Source organism: Melospiza georgiana, chromosome 11 (genome assembly GCF_028018845.1).
Source record: "Melospiza georgiana isolate bMelGeo1 chromosome 11, bMelGeo1.pri, whole genome shotgun sequence".
In the NCBI taxonomy this organism is placed as follows: domain Eukaryota; kingdom Metazoa; phylum Chordata; class Aves; order Passeriformes; family Passerellidae; genus Melospiza; species Melospiza georgiana.
In genome coordinates this window covers 9542861-9559978 of record NC_080440.1, presented here as the reverse complement: position 1 = coordinate 9559978, position 17118 = coordinate 9542861, and the positions used below count along the sequence as shown (strand labels likewise).

Here is a 17118-nt window from a genome sequence, read left to right as displayed (position 1 = left end):
CTGAATTGGGAGCCTAAAAGGCTGCCTTGAGTAGGAAAGGAAGGCAGAGTATAGATATGGATATGAGTAACATATCCTGTTGGGGGATATGAGGCACTGGGATAGTGCTAGTGGGAGAAGAGGGATGCTGGACATGGTAGCACATGCTTTTGGGAGAGTAACCACTCGTCTTGCCCTGGAGGTGATGAGAATTTGCCTTTGCAAGGCTTCAGGTTAAACCCTCTTTCCAATAAAACTGCAGTTTGCAGCTCCTTTCTCTGTACTGGGAGATGCAGCTGTTGAGCAGGGACTGGCTTCTGTGCAGCAAAGTTATTCTTTGCAGGAGACAGAAACAAGTGGATGGAGGTACCCATGTGCCATGTGGATCCATTCATGGTTTGGCTGATGGAGAGGGGTTGAGTTTGAAGTTGAAGAATATCCCCTTTCTCAGAAAGCAAACAGCTGACATCTTGACCTTGCAACGGCTTGGATATCTTTACCTTTTGAAAGCACTGCTCTCCAAATGTGGGTCTATAGTGCAAGAAATGCACGTGATGACCTTGGTCTTCCTGTGCCTTCTTGGCTACAATTTTTGTCTGGGATGCCAGTGACCCTGAGATCAGATTTCCCTCTGCTGTTTTGTGTTAAAAATGAAGAACAAACTGTAATGTGCGGAAACAGTTTGTGTGATGGAACCCATCAAAATAAACTAGAGGGGATGGTGGTGGTTGAGAGAGCTTGGCTGAATCTGGTAATTGGGCTGGTGTGAGAAATTGCTCATCTGTCACACTGGGGATAGCGGGAAGGAAAAGGGCAGCCAGGAAGAGACTGAATGGAAATCAGTCCCCGAAATAAATATTGCATGAGTGGGGCATAAAGAGTCTCCTTCAAATGAGATTCTTTGCCTGAGCCTTCCTCCAGAATTTCCTGCAATTTAGACAAATGACCATCTTCACATTTTTTTAAGTGGTGTTTGTGCTGAACACTTGCAGCCGTGCGTTCCCATCCAGCTGCTGAGCAGAAATCCTTGTTCTTCAGTCTTGCTGGGCGCTGCTCTGTGCTTTTTTGTGGCAACAGCTTTTTGCAATTGGAGCCCCCCCCCGGCCCAGGATGGCTTTTTCTGTGAAAGCAGGCAGCGAGGCCAGGCAGACATTATCCCTTGCCGGAAGGAGGGACCCGGGCTCCCTGGGGAGGAGGGACGGGGAGCGAGTGATTCATTGCAGCTGGCTGCAGTTTGGCCTCCCCTCTCTCTTTGCCCTGGGTGCCAGGGAGTGACAGCTTGTGGGCAGCAGGCCAAGCTGTGAAAAGAGGAGTGTGTGAGGCCTTTAGCTTTCTCATGCTTTATCAAGCTGCAAAGAATAGCTCGATATTCAGCCAGCGTTGGTGCAGGTCAGGAGAATGGAAATGCGGACTTAACTCCTGACATGCTGGCTGATGGTTGACCGCAGGCTCCGCGCCCGCGAGGCGGCTTTGTACCGCAGCCTGTGGGGTAAAAGGGAGGAGAAATGCCTTGGTGACATGATAAAGATAACTTTTTTGTTAAGTGGGCAGCCTCTGGGACCTGTTGGGAGAGTGGAAAGATGAAAAAAAGGGCTTTGCTCTTGCGGCTTGCTGGCTGTGTGCTGGTGGAGGATGGAAACACTGGAAAGTAGAGCTGCAGCAATGACGAGCGTCCTGGGAAAGTGAGAGGGACTGTGATGGACAGTGGCAGGGCTGTCCCTTCCCTGCTGGCACAGCACTGGGGGCTGCGGTGTCCGTGCCGAGGGCAGGACGGGGCCATGCCGGGATGTCCCCGTGGGCCGAGGTCCTGCCAGCCTGTGCGAGGGCTGCCCGCCGGCGCGCAGGGAGTTAAGCTCCTCATCGCCCGGGGGTGAGCCTACTTCGGGGTGTTGAGCTCCATTCCCACGGCTTTTCCTTTCTGAGGGCTGGGGGAGGGATCGCCTGGAACAAGTAAAATGCCTGGAGGCTGGAAAACAGCACCCCGGCCCCTCTGGCCTTGTGTTGGTCTGGGAGGGATCTGCGCTTCACGGCAGGCTGGGCAGCGGCTGCCAGCCAAGGCCGGGGTCTGTCCCTGCTGGGCAAGAGCCGGGGTTATTTCTCTCCTTTACCGAAGAGAGATGGCTTTGCAGGCAGTAGAGTGCCTGCATAGGGACTGAATAACAGAATTATCAGCTGAAAGGATGTAAAGTAGAAATGAAGCCCGAGCAGTCCTGTGGGCAGATCACAGTACAGTGTTAACACACAGGTGTTGTGGCTCAGGGAGAGCAGCAAGGCTTCGTTCCCTACTGCACATGCACGTTTCTCAAAGGCATAAAGGAATGGAGTCCTTTCTTCCCGATGCTGACTCTACCTTCTCCTGCATCACTTTGCGCTGCTGAGTTGAGGTGTTTGAAGTCCTGAGGAGCAGGAAAAGGGCAGGTGAAAGTCTGAGAGGCTGGGTGAGGGAGATAGCAAGTGCTCAGAGCTACCTGTGAGCCTAAATCCCACTCTTTCTCCATCGGCAGTGCAGGGGTGTGGGAGAGCAAGAGAGCCTTGCCTCATCCCAGTTTGCTGTGGAGCTGAGTGTGTCTGTGTGAGGTACTAAACCCAGCCAGCACCTGTCTCCCACCAGAGGGAGAAGGGAGTTTGTGTACCTGTTCAGCCCCTAGAAAGACTCTGAAGTCCCCTCTGAGGTGTAAGGTGTGCAGTCCCTATTCTCAACAGCTTTTGAATTCAAGGCAGGGTGAACTGATGTGAGCAAATGAGACTCAGAAGCAGCATAAAGGAGAGATGAGTTGTGGGTTTAGAGTTTGATTCTGCTGGGCTGTGTTTGTGCTGTACAGACCAGCTTTGTTTGTGTTTATGCCAAAAGCCTGGCAAAACTGTGGTTAGAGGCTGGATTTTTGCTTGTGCATTGGGTGTCTGGCCTTGCATCTGCCCCAGATCTTCTTTGCAAAGAGTGAAGTACTGTGATCCTCCCACTTGCTGTGCTGGCTCCTGTGGCAGGAGGATCTGAAGGGGAGAGGGTTTGGGAGGCAGTATTGCCCGTGTGGGCAGAGGCTTTGGGTAGCTTGGGTTAGCACCCAGATACAGACCTTAGTGTTAAAACAGCAGGGCGCAAATATTCTGCAAATACCAGACTCATAGTGGATCTTGTTGATTATTAATGCCAGAATCCTAAGACTGGTAGGCTGGAGCCCTTGTTGTCTTTCCTGCACCCAGGCACCTAATAATGGTCGCCGAGCTTTGCTGTGAGTTCTGCAGCTCTTTGCTCTGTCCATTTATTCACCCAGCACTGGGAAATGTGGCTGGAGTGGGAGCTGGGGTCCCAGGCGGATCTGAGCCCTGTGCAAGGCAGACCTGCAGTGGATGCACAAGGAGAAACTCTCCCTGGCTGCGCGGTAGCTTGGACCCAGGTGCAGGGAAGGCACCAGCGAAAGCACGCTCCCCTGCAGGGACAGGGGGTGTGTTCCCATTGTGCCTGTTCCGGTTTGCTCCTGTCTGGCCTCTTCTCATTATTCTCGCCTTGAGCTGTCTCAGGCCCAAAGGCAAAGTGCTGCAGAAAGCTCTGTGGGCTTTCCCTGGAGAGATGCGGGGTCCTTGGAGAGTGGCTGTTCAAGGGAAGCACTGCAGTGGGCTGAATTGAGGCTGTTTCAGGCTGCACAGCTCTGAGCTAATCTCCCAGAGGCAGAGACATTACTCACCAATCAGGAATGTGTCTGTATTTTTCCTAATGAGAACAAAACATTTTATCCCTGTTCATTAGCAGAGAGTTAGCGTGTGCAGTTGCTATGCCAACAGACTCCTCTCCTCCGTAGACACACACTGGGGGTGTCCTCCATGCCATGGTTAGAAGGGTGAGCAGGAAGGCTGGTTCTGGCAAGAAAAAGATCCCATTGTTTTCCCAGGGCTGCCTGGACTTTGTGCAGCTGGCCAGACCATGCCTTCTCGGAGGAAGGGAACCACAGCAGGAGTCAAGTGCAACAGATTTAATTTATTGGAAAAATAGTCTTTGCATTTCATGCTCTGTTGTTTTTTCCAGCTTGAGGCACACTCCTCAATAAGAGAAATGAAGGTGTCTCAACGTTCCCAAGAGCCCAGATGGTAAGCAAAATGTGCCGGGAGTCAGCCCTGGGATGCCCATGGACAGCTGCAGCCCGCTGGGCTCCTTCGTGTTCCTGATCCTCTCCGTGTGTGTGGCCCCTGTCATGCTGGGCAGCCTCTGGATGCTGCTGCGTGACGAACCCACCTGACCAACTGCACCACCTGTGATTAGTTGGACGAGTTCTCCAGGCACGTGGTCTGCTGGAAAGAGTGAGTGGCTGTATGTGGGAGTGTTCACTTGTTCCCTTTGCAAAGGGAACATTCTCTTTATGCAGGGAAATCCTGCCTAAATCCCGTGAAGGATAAAGGACATCTCTTCAACACAAGCTCTGTTCTGTAGAGTTCTGCTGTAAGCACAGGTATTCACTCCAGAGGTTGCCTATTTGCCTGTCATTTTTTTCCTTTTTCACCCCAACTTTCTTGAGAGAGTGATTGGGAATTATGGGTTGCAATGCTACCAAAGTCGGGCCACTGCAACTGCACACCTTTTGCAAGTCTTGGCACCTCTGGTGCTGCACTTGAAATATAAAAACTAACTTTTATACTTTAAATTTTCTGTAGAAGGGAGTTAATTTAACCTACTAAAGAAACAAACCAAAAAAACCAAAGCAAAACCATGAGTTTCTGATGGTGATCTATAAGTAGAAATGGGCCAGTGAGTGTTGCCAAATCTGAAGACAGACTCCTGGAGCAGGAGTGATGTTCATCTCTGTCTGTCAATCACCATGGAGTGTGATGAGCTGCTCTGTGCTGGCTGGGCTTTGTGGTGTTGACAGCTATAGACCCTTGAAGAAATGTCTCCCTGAAACTGAATTCTTTCAGGCTGCTTCCTATTAAACAGGATAGTTACAACTCTGCTGTCAGTTTGCCTGGTGAAGCACTTTGTAGGTGAATACATGCAATTTGAATATGGAAATTTGAATATCAAATGTAGGGTGGTACACCAGAGATCCCAGACTGAATGAGATGCTGGAGATCTGCAAATCTGCATGAACCTCTGTCTGGGAAGTGAAACCCTGGCACCTGGATACTAGGAGCTGATGCAGATGAGTCACTGACTTTTGCACTGGAGAGATGAGTATCATGTTAGAGCACTGGGAGTACAGGAGCCCTTCATCTGAAGGATTTCTGCTTGTTGGATTTGCAGGTCTAACATCAGGAGAAGTGAAATCAGCAGAAATAAAAGCAATGAACAAAATGAGACAGCAACCCCCAGCCCAGACCTTTCTGGAGTGCAACCTGAAAGTTTGGTAGTAGACCTGGATGGAACTCTTAGGTAATAAAGAGCAAGTTTGCAGAAAATCTCTTTTAATCCATGCATCCAAGAATAAATGCTGAATACATATAACAAATGCACACAGATTGGAGAGTCTGGTTGCCTCAGCTTTGCATTGCTCTGGGTGGTTCCAGTAAAACCATTAACTCAAAGCAGTATGAAATAGGGAATGAGTAAGTACTTGAGATGACTTGAATTCAGGCCAGTCTCTTCTGGATCCATGCTTTCAGGGTACATAAAAAAATACAAGATTGTAAGGAGGCCAGAGGACTGTGTGTTGTTGTGTTCTTGGAGATTACTGAGGTGATTCTGTCCAGATCCTATTGAAAAAGTGCTCCAGCAGAAGTGCACTAGAGGACATGCTTTTTAGTACCTTGAAGTGTGAAAGATCATGTCTGAACAAACTAACTTCTGAAATGTGAGTTACGGTTATTATCTGAGTCGCGCTCAGCTTCATTCCTGTGCAGCCAGAGTAGTGACTTGGTGTTACCTAGGAGAGTGTTACTTGTTCCCTCCTCTTCCCTCCCCTCCCTTTTAAGCAGTTCAGGGACTGCTTTTCTGCCCTATTTTCTGTGCACCACCAGTTTTTAAGAATAAACACAACAACAGTGCTGTGTGCAAGGCAAGAGTTCTTCAGGAGAAACATTCACCTTTGCCTCTGAAAACACCTCAGGTGCTCATAGAACCTTGGGAGAAGAGTTCTTTGTTTTTATCAGGCTCAGCTATGGGCCATTTGTGGGGTGAGGTGTTCCTTCCAAACCCTCAGAGTGTGGTTCAAAACCCTAAATTGTGGGATAGGTTTATATTTTTAAGAAGCTGTTAGCACTGAGTATTGCAACGCTAGGTAATATATTGTTCTGTTGGGTTTTAATGGCCCTGTTTATAATTTTTTAATTCCAGTTATACTTCTACATATCTGCATCTTTGAAAAACACTTATTTGACTCTTAATAGTAAAACTGGCAAAGGAAAGAGTGAAGCCAGGAAAGTTATTTCAGCCTGACAGGAAAGTTTAGGTTGCTTAGTCAGCTAAGCATGTATTATTAACAAACTTGTAGATCTCATAAACAATGTGGGAAGCAATTAGTGCATTTGTGAAAGAAATCACTCAGGATTTTTGGGAGTCACAATACACACAGTCTCCAAACCCAGATATTCTTATATGACTTTGCAGGAGAACAAGGTCTGGTAAGAATACTGTTCTGTGTAGCATCAGGAAATCTATAAACACTGTGCCCATACTTGAGGAAAAACTGCTGGATTTAAATGTTCATGAAGAATGCATGACAGAATAAAACTCTGGCACACGATCTTGTGAGGGATCCACCCTTCATCAGGGCGGGCTGATTCAACCATAAGATAATTTGTATTTTCAAAGAAGTAACAGGGAGAGAAAGTTTTTTAAAAATACTCCATGTTCTGGTGGAAGAAGGATGCAGCTGAATTCTGTGGCTTGAAAGTAAACTTACTTTTGAACAAACTCAGTTTAAGGAGTTAGACTGAGTATTTTAACAGAGAGCTACCAGGTGGGCAATTCACTACAGAAGTGGGGAATCCCTGCTGTATTGGATAACCATCACACTAGTTCCTCCAGCTCTTATGGAAGCTGAGTTTTCTACAGCTTTAGGAAAACCATTGCCATCTTAATAGAGTTATCTTCAATTTTTAGAAATGGAACAGCAGCAATAGTGAACAGAGGTGAGTGTTACCTTCCATTCAAAGCATGACAGAATAAGTCAGGATTCTTCCACCTGAAAAACAATAAATGACAATTATCTTCAATTCCTGAATCACCTGGAAAGTTTAGAGGGGAGGGAGCCTGTTTTTTTTTTTTCCTTTTCCGTTAGAAGTATGAACAGGTTGCATGGAGTAAGCTTAAAACCAAGTGACAACTTAGTCCTTGATGTGTGCAGTTAACCTGGGAAGCTTCTTGCCACAGGATGTTGTGAATGCCAAATATCTGTGTGTATGTGAGGACATGGGGCAGGTCTGTAGAAGAGGGAGCTATTGAAGGTTACTTAATGCATAGAAACCACCTTAATCCCAGGAAGTCCCTGAGCTGCTCATTGTTGAAGCTTGGGAGAGTATTCAGGGAGGTGAAGTGCTTCTATGGGTTTGCTTCAGTCTGATGTTTCAGGCCAGAGCCAGACAAGTGCAGCCTGGTTTGTCAGCATGGGTGGGAGGGGGGATGCTAATAAAACTTGTAAAAAAAAAAGGGAGTGACACAGCTGGTGTTCTGGGTTGGTTCTGTGCTGCTGGTGATGTACAGCATGCACCTCTTGCTTGCTGAAGGCACTGCCTTGGGCTGCTGGAGTCTGCAGGCTGTTGACTTGAGTTTGAAGAGAGGCAGAGAGTATGTCTAGGAATTACACAAGTAGGAAAAGTGGTGTGAAGATGAATATTGTAAGCAGAGAAGCTGACTCCCCTTTTCTCTGTGGCAAATGCTCTTCCTGCTATTATGGGATAGTAGGTTTTATTGAGATACAGAGGCTGCCTTTCTGCTGATAGCCTACATCTTATTTGTGTTAACTTCCCTCCTTTGAAAGGGTGTTTCTTGCTTTGTAATGGACTCTAACTTCATTTGAGCTAAAATGGGTGATAAGCTGATGTATGAACAGTAAAACCTCTGTTCCAAAGCCTTTTCAAACTAAAAATGTCATGGCCTACGTGAGGTTCATACTCTTCAGAAGTACTCAAAACACTGGTCCTATTTTAAGTCCTGTCTAAACATTTAAAAATAACTCAGAAACAGAGCTCACTTCTAGATGCTTCACCCTTGAAAGCCAGCTCTTGCAGTTGGTTTTAGATGCTTACCCAAATGTTCAGAGGGCACAGTACAGAACAGCCCTGCTTGTTCCTTTGAACTTTTAATTCAGAAGGAAGAGAACAACGTCAGGCTATCTGTTATTTTGTCTCTAGAGACATGGTCTCTGCTGTTTTGAGTTTTGGGAGTGGGGGGTTTAAAACTCTTTGTTGACTGATTTTGCTGCTGTGATCCCTGGGGAGCAGCTCTGCAGAGCTGACCGGTAGTGGAACTACGGTGCTGTGTATTCTTGGAGACAGCTCTTGTGACTGAAAACTGAGTTGGTGTGTTTTGGGAAGCTACAGCCCCTCTCCAAGGACACAGAAGCAATCTTGTGTGCATATCGTGTTCTCTAGTGAACATTACTCCATGGGGTGGCTGAGGAGTTGGGTGCTCAGATTACAGACAGACCTGGGGCTGAGGGAGAATGCAGGTGGAGGGGACTGAAGTTCCTTTCCTGTTGATTGCTCCCCCTTTATCTTGATTTATTCAGCTCTGATGTGGGAAGAAGTTTCTATCCCAAACCCCAAGTCTCATCATTGCAGAGTAGCAATGTGCTCAGTTGTTACCCCATTTATGGAGTATTTTTCCTGGTTTGTTCTCAGTTTCTCAATTATTGTTTTCATCAGTAGCCTGGCTCAAGCAGTGATTCTCTCTCAGCTTGCTCCTGTGTGTGCTGGACCTGTCTGCCCTTCTCCAGTTAGTCTGTCCAGATTAGTTGTAGTTTGAACCCATCTTTAGCCAGTATGATCTTTTCTATTCCTAGCTGATCCATGATTTTAACTAGTGTATTTCCCACTAAGCCCTGAGAAGATTTAAACTAAAACTTTTTCATGAGGCTAAATTTGTGTCAGCCCCACCATGGACTCCAGGGTTGACATTCGGTGGCTGATTATTCAGTTTAGTCCATGTATAAGTCTGAAAAGTGCTGTCTGAGCCACACTTTTGTGGGGTTTTGATTAGTTATCTGTGCATGGCAGAGTAAACTGTTTCCTTTCCCAGAGGAAGGCACAGTCCCTGCCATGTGTGTGGAGTACACAGCTTAAAATGACAGAGGAGGGCTGCCTGGAACTGAGACAGTCTGCAAACAGAACTGTGATGACCACAGGCTATGGTTTATCCTTCTAGCACAGATGTGCATACTTCTCCCTTGTTTCCTTCCTCTCTGTTCTGTCTAGCTGTTCCTTCTAGCAGAGGAGCAGCCATTCAGCTGTAGAACTCAGTGCTGTTCCTGACAAACTACTGTAAATCTGGTTTTCCTGTCTCCTGGGCACTTTTTTGCCCAGGGGTGACCCTGGCAGGCACCATGGTCTTGAAATGCCAACAGACAGCCAGTTATACTGGCTGAAGTTCCTGCTCACAGCAGTTTGCATTTCAGATTGGCACTGCAGACCTGTTTAGTGCATCTCTGCAGCCCTAGGGTGAAGGTCTGGGCTTCTCTGAAAGGGGAAAGGATGAGCCAGTCAGTCCTGCTCAGCCAGTGGCTGTCAGACTGAGCAGGTGGGAGGGTAGCAAACCAGATGAAGAACAGTCTCAACCAAAAGTCTTTAAAATTCATGGCTCTCATGAGCAGGTAGCTGGTTCTGAACCTTTGTGCCTCTAGGACAGCACCAAAGAAGTCTTCTCAGCCCTGAACCAGGAGCTCAAATATTTTGCCAGTAAAAATTAGAATCTCCTTAATCTGAGTGAACAGAAACTTGTGTTTGTAAAGCCACTTGAAGGTATAAAATTTCATATTGGGAATTTTTTCTTGTTATACAATTCCTTGTCCTGGATAAGACGTGGCTAAAATAACTGGAGAACTCTTGTTCTGCCTGGTTTATTTCTCCAAGTACCAAATCTTGCAGGGTCCCAGCTTCTGCTTCCTTTGCCACTTAATTTTACTGTTGCTTATTTTCACTCCTCAGGCTGTGGACCCACTGTGGTATGAAGGAAGAGCATTGCCTGATGGTTTGTGCCCAGCAATAGTTCTCTCACCGCTCTCTATATGCAGTCTGGTGCTCTGAATTTTGTCTTTGAAACAAGAACTTCCAAGTGTGGGCCATGTGTGGCATGGAGGGCTGTGGCTGTGCAGTAGAAGAATAAGGCTGCCTGGCTGCTGCCAGCCTGTGACTCCTCAGCCATGTGCACCTTGAATGCCCTTCATGGATGGTCCCTGGGCCACCATTCCATGTTGGACTCCATCTGAAAGCACTGAATATCCAGCCTGCATGGGACAGTCTTTGTTCAGAGCTGTTGTGACTGGGGTGAAGTTGATCCTGGCCCTCAGGTCTTCTCCCAGCCTGTTCAGGCTTCTGCACTTGTGTGGTGAGAGCTGTTGTTCCTTAGATGTGTTATGTAGGTGTGAAGCTTCCCAAGCTTGGGAAGGTCTCCAGGCTTTTTGAACAGCATGGTGTGTTGTTATCTGTTACTGGCTTTATGAAAGCCTTGGCATTGGCTTCCTGAGGTGGAAGAAAATGTCTGGTCACCTCAGTTTGGATCATTATCTAACAGACCTGTGTAACCTAATTGCCAGACTATTGAGCCTGGTAGTTCACAGCTGATGACTGAGAACCTTGCAGGCTGAGGCACTAATTCATGGCAGATAATTGATCAAAGCGTCATTTCTGATAATGCTTTAACATAACTTGAGTAATACAAGGTAGAATATACCTCATCTTGGTCTGAAGGCAAACCACAAGCAGATTGTGGTAGTGATGTGGAGTTCTGTTTATTCTGCTGTCTCTTCTGGGTGGGAGGGGATAGGTACTGCTCATGTGGCTGCATTGCATTAAATGTATTTGCATGTTGCTGCCTGTATTCATGGCTACAGCCAGAACTGCTGACACTCTTGGAGTGAGAGGGGAAGACTGTCAAATTGCTGTCAGGATGTATGGTTCTCCAGAAGATGAGGGGAGGGCAGAAAAATGAATTTTATTTTAAATTAAGGAAAACACCAAGAGGAATTCTTCCTGCCCACCCAGGGCGCATTAGTTCTTTATAGATTGATTGTGGTACTAAATCTGAGACTTAAGGGTGTCAAGAAAATGTTTTTAACAGAGCACCTTGCTCTGCTCAATGTCTTCAGAGCAAATGATTTATTCAATACAGGCTATAGTGCTTAACATTTCTTATTTGCATCTTGACACCTGGATGGTGGAGCTCGGGATGTGGTCCTTGCGTGTCTGCCTGTGGTCTGTACCACTGCTGGCATGAACTCCTTCTGTGGTGAGCCTGTTCTCCCTTCCACTGTGCAAACCTGCAGGGCTGATGCTGGCGTGGAGACCATGGATTTTCCTCTTGGAGTGAAAGTGTAGGACTGGTGCTTTTTCACAGGAGTTTCAGAGGATGTTTGAGGCTTCTCTCCTCTCTTGCTGGGTTACTCCAAGGCCAGGCTGGATCCAAAAGAACTTGCCTTGGGGGTGTGGCCTTTGCCTCTGTGAGAGCTTGGTTAGGGGTCACGGTCCTGTCCTCTGGGAAGCATGTGCTGGTTGCAGAGATCTCTCTCCCTTCTGCAGGGCATCCTGCCAAGGAAAACAGACTCTAAGGCAGAAGGGATTATGTGGAGATCGTGTGCTGTCCTGGCTGTTTGTGGATGAAGCAGCTGGACATTGCTGCTTTATAGAAATTGGCACAAACAGCTCTGGCAGAGCAGGATTCTGGCTTTTGTAGCTGGTGGAGCCAAAGCTGAGAACAGGAGGATCCTGGCTGAGGCTGGGAGAGGTGCCCCTAATGACAGGGAGGGCAGTGTGGTTGGGAAGGTGTGCCTTGTTTGAGGTGGAGGTTGGTAAAATATGAATCACATGTGTTTGAAGTAGTGATGAAATCCCAGATGAAGGTTTTCTGTAATACCTGGCCAAACAGTCTGGTGTGCTCCAGCTTTCCTTTCTCCCTGCTTAGAACGGATGGTCCTGACCTACTTTTAGCAGCCGTGGTTCTGCCCAAGGCTCGGCTGTTCCGACGGCACACACGGATCCGCTGTGTTCCCTCTGATGAGGAGTTTCCATCAAATGCTGGCAGACAGGGAAGAGCTGTTCCTGAAAGAGGGACTGTGGGTGCACTCAACTTGGATCTGCCACTTCTGTGCTCTGTGGCTCTGGCCCTGGGTTTGCTTTCCCATGGTGTGCATTAACTTTTGTGTTGCACTGTCAGGATTCAGTTAGATGGTATCTGAATGTTAACATGAGAGATACTGCCTTCAGAAACAGCCAGGGAGGTTAGGCTTCCAGCCTTCTAAATATGTGATTAGGCAGGGCTGGAGTACATTCTTAATATTTAAAAATAAATAAAGTCTATAAATGTACCATAAAATAGAAGTTTAAATAGAATATCATCCTGGGGCAAATTGCAAAGCTCTCTGTAGCTCAGTGTTCTGCCTTTGACAAGATCCAGAGGCAGATGCTTAATGAGGACTGTAAGAAACAGGGCATGTATAATGTGGTGGGTTTGTTGCAGGGTTTGTTTTTTTTTTTTTAAATTTTTCCCCACCTCCATTTGCCTCCCAGCTTATGACCATCATCAGTTTAGGGCCCTGCTTGGCATGAGGAGTTCTATCTCATCATCTCATCTCAACTATATCTATTCTCCATGAATTTATATAATCTCTTTTCTCTCTTGTTTATGTTTCTGGTCTCCATGACATCCTACAGCAGTGAGCTCTACAACTTAATTATGCGTCTTAAATGTTATTTGAAATATTCTACATCCAGCGACAATGTCCCTGAGCTGAATTAGGAAAGTTGTCTGTAACTTTGGTGAGTGCTCTCTTGTTTCTGTGTTGTAAAATATGGCAATATAACCATGTAATTCCATCAATAACCCCATGTTTTCCATCTTGACACTGTCATGTTTCAGACCTCTTGACTTTTCCTTATCTTCTCCCTGGTTGTTTCTTTGTCTGTCCAAAGTCCTGCTCTGCTCAGTCACTCCTTATATGGAAGCTGCTCCATGCTTTTGGTCATCTTTGTTGTCCCTTTTGTTATTGTCTCCTTTTTCAGATGTGGGAATCAGAACTGCCTGCAGCATTTGACAGCATAATGGGGATATGTGTTTTCTTTCCTCAGTACCCTACAGGCCATATTTGCCTTTTTGCTTGATACTCAATACTGGACTGACCTATTAAGTTTTCAAAGTTTTTCTGAGTGATAACAGCTAGTTTTGATCCTGTTGTGTTTATGTACTTAGAATATTTTTTGTTGGTTTTGGTATTGACATTCTAAGATATTGTGTAGTTACTTTTAAGTGCATGCGTTTTATTTTTTTACAGTCTTTGAATTTGATTGTGATTACTTTTTTTTTAATAATAAAATTTGCCACTTCTAGACATATTCCTCTTCTCAGATCTTACGTGAACATACTGAACAGTGCAGATTGCAGAGTAAGTTCTTGGCAGATCTCACTGATAATTCACATCTGACAGGGAAACACCTGTCTTTTAATTACTTACTAAATCATGATAGGGACAGTGACTTTGTTTCCACAATAGGTTAACTTTTTTTTTTTTCAAGAGTCTTAGCTGACAGTTCTTTTAAGATCAGTTTAGTTAATATTAACCAGATTAAAAATTGTCTCTTGGGTCTCAGTTAAACAGAAATGAGAAATCTGCACTTGGAATTTCCTGAGTGCTGGAGAGGTTTCTCTGTGCTCCACATATTCATCTATATTTTGGGCAACAACTGGCTAACTGGCTTCCTGAACTCATGCAAGCAAATTTGGTTTTATATGGAGTGATGGGCTTAGATTTATGTAGATTATCATAGAAACAGAGAATTTGCTCAGCAGAGCCAATTGGATGGCTAACTTCAGTGAGCCCTGCTTTCCTTACAGGGTTTTATTAATGCTGTAAACCTGTCTAGGCTCTTTGGATATACTCTAATAGAATGGGATATATTTTTCCTAACTAGGTTTCTTTTTCTTCTAATTGAAAGTTAAGTCACTGATGCAAATGTAACATGTGATGTGGCAGCTAGAAGATCAAGGGGATCTTTTGTGGGTAAATGGAGGACTGGTGGGTTCAAACTGGGTAAAATAACATTTGAGTGCAGTGTCAGCCAAAGGAGTGGCCTGTCCAGGTCAGGTCCTGTCAAAAGAAAATGCTTATCCAGGTCAGGTAGCTAAAAAAGTAGGGTGTTGACAAATTGGGATGAGATCAGAGAGCTACTAGGGAAATTAAGTCTTTCTGACTGAAGAAGCTCAGACCACTTAATGTATCCATCCAAAGGATTACACGTGGCTCAATCTGTGATTTGAGAAAGCTCAAAGCTGGCAGGATGTGGAAGGGAAGGATTGCATTATGCTTGTCTGCCCTTCGTCTACTTCTTAGGCATCTATTATTGTCTGCTGCTGCAGCTAGGGTTTCTGTGTAGGTGGACCTCTGTCAGACTTAGAATAGCTGTCTTTATCTTCTTGCCCAAGGAGGATTAAGAAGGAGGATTAGTTTTCAAACCGTTCATACAAAAAGTGACTAGAAGCTTCTTTGAGTTGGAAGATTTTGTGACAAGTTAGACAATATGAGAAGGCATTTTACTTGGGGTAGAGAGCCCTCAGGCATTAGCTTGCTGGATTAAGGTGGTAGCTTCTATAACTTAGGAGCCCTAAGGAAAAATCCTGGTATCATGAGGAGACTTTAGTCAGGAGCTCATGGGCTAGAAGGGATGTTCACTGGTTTTCTTTTGATTGCACAGAAAGTTGGAGCAGATCCTAAAGGACTTTAATCTTCAAATGTGTAACACCAGCAGAACATTATCTTTTGGTTGTGTTAAGATGCTGTGAAACCACCAGCTGGCTTGATTTTCCCTTTTAAAAATGCACATGTAACATGATCTTGAGTTCAAATTGAGTTAGTGTTTGAGAGGATGGTGAAGTGGAAAAGTCAATCCTTGATTTGCAATGATAGTGTATATGTGAAGAAAGCTCCTTCAACAGTAAGCATCTTGAGGTTACTTTATATTCCTTGTAAATGTTTATGTAGTTGGTCTTGGTTTGTAAAAATTTCACTATTTAACATTGTATTAATCATTAACACTTCATGAGCTAGTTGTACTGGAAGCTTAGTGTTTATAACACATTTTCATCAGTGAAAGGATGAAGTTTGGTTGTGCTAGAGCTGTTTAGAGGAAATACCTATTCACTATCATCAGTTAATTCCAGTACAGCTGAAATTAATATTTAAGTAGTCCCAGAGAGGTAGAAGCACTTTCTGCAGTTTTTCCAAAGAGCAATGCAGGAGCATTATTGAAGTTATCACATAGTTGACAATATTTTGTGAAACATTCTTTCAATACGACTTCAATCACCATCCATAAAGATTACCTTGTAATGTTCAGCAATAACTATCAAGGATTTAGAAAACGTAATTTTCCCAAGTATTTATCCAAGAATGCTATTAATTCTGTAGTACAGAATTTCTGCTACCTTGTTGATGCTGTCTTTAAGGGTTTGAGGTTTTTTAATAAGTTATTTTGACCTCATCTTTGGTGTTATTCACATCTGGTATAACAGAGCTCCCTTGTCTGTGCCAGTCCTGCTCTAACAGGATTGCTTGAACTTGGGATTCTCCTTGGGGTCAATTTTACTTGGAAAACAGTGGTTTGTGTTCATCTCTGCTGAAGCTTTTTGCTGCAAGTCTTCTTAAACAACAGAGCAGGGAACTGCCCTGGTAGTAGTAAATAAGACTCAAAGAAGATTTATTTACTTAATGGGAATGCCATCTTTCACAGCAGAAAACAGCAAGTCTCTGTTGAGCATATGAAGCTTAGAAGGGGGCTGTAATTCAGGGCTTTTGTGCAGAAAACATAGCAGTGGTTGAGTTCCTGCTGCTGGGCCATTTGAATGTGCTGGAGCACAAGGGTCGTCGTGCAGCTGGAAAATGGTGCTTTTAATTTTTAAATCTTTTAGTGCTCACACTGTGGGTTGGCTCAGAAAAAGATAAGGTGGAAGTTGCAGGTGCAGATTTCAGAGACCTATTTTTTTCCCAAGGCTGATTTTGCTGGGTTTGGTGGTGAGTATAAAATCTAGCCTAGAAGTTGGAACATAACTGACCTCTCTGTGTTTGGAGGACAGAATGTGGTATTAGGGAAATTATCTGGGAGGATTGGAATAATCTCTATGTGTTGATATGCTGTTAAAATGTGCCCAAATGAGTTCTGGGTTTGTTTCTTTATTAAATAAGCAAAGTTTCTCAGAGGGATACGTGAGGTCAGAGAGGTAAAAATAGTGCTACAGAAAACACAGTCTTACTTCAAATTTTAAGTAACACAATAGTGCCTTTGCTTTAATGTTACTAGTTGTTGTTACGTGGTTGTGATATAAATATTCTGTGGCAGAATTGACTAATCCTCCAGCCCTTCTGTTGTGATCCAGATTAAATAAATAAAACTCAGCAGTATTATTTGGATATTAATATTTTACGGTGAGTTAGAGGCAATTTTCAGAGTATTGTCTGGAACATTTTCCTGTTTAACGGGAATTCATCAAAAAAATGGAATATTTAAAATGAATCTTTAAACCTTGGCAATTGCATTCAGAATTAATTAAAGGCTACACACTTTTAGTGCAATCTGTCTACAACAGCTGTGTTATACACTAGCAGTGAGCACAGGAAGCAGAATGGTTCAGTAAATCCATAAAGAGCTCTGTAGTGTAGCCTGTCATGAAACCATCAGATTTAAATGTAGGTTATCCTCCTCCTTCCTGTCCTCCCAGAGAGGTTGTCATGGGCTTAACTGAAAGGCAAGCATAAAAAAGACAGTGATGGCTGTGCTTGAGAAACAACTTGGAAAACGGAATCAAAACACACTGCTGGCTTTTCTTCCCCTCTCTATTCTCTTGTAGGGTGCAAATGCTTCTCGCTACTGATAGCTAGACAGCCATGCTCATTGCTAATGTATGTTTGCTCACCTAGCAATAAATACAAGTTCATTTGCTAATGGGTCTTTGTAGCAAAGAGCAACAAAGAGCACTATATTCAGTGTTTATCCATTGTGCAGGGTGATTAGAAC

General features: G+C 44.7%; 1 protein-coding gene across 6 annotated transcripts in view; it reads left to right on the top strand.

Moving 5' to 3' along the window:
* Nucleotides 1-17118, top strand: part of PLXNB1 (plexin B1) — a 77421-nt gene that overhangs the window by 17600 nt on the left and 42703 nt on the right. For 3 of the 6 annotated variants that reach the window (XM_058031810.1, XM_058031812.1, XM_058031815.1), the window contains exon 2: nucleotides 4001-4272. The gene's annotated coding sequence lies outside the window, so the exon portion shown is untranslated. Of the gene's footprint in view, nucleotides 1-4000; nucleotides 4283-5292; nucleotides 5339-17118 lie in introns of those variants that run through there. The other 3 variants (XM_058031813.1, XM_058031811.1, XM_058031814.1) reach the window with 3 other exon arrangements.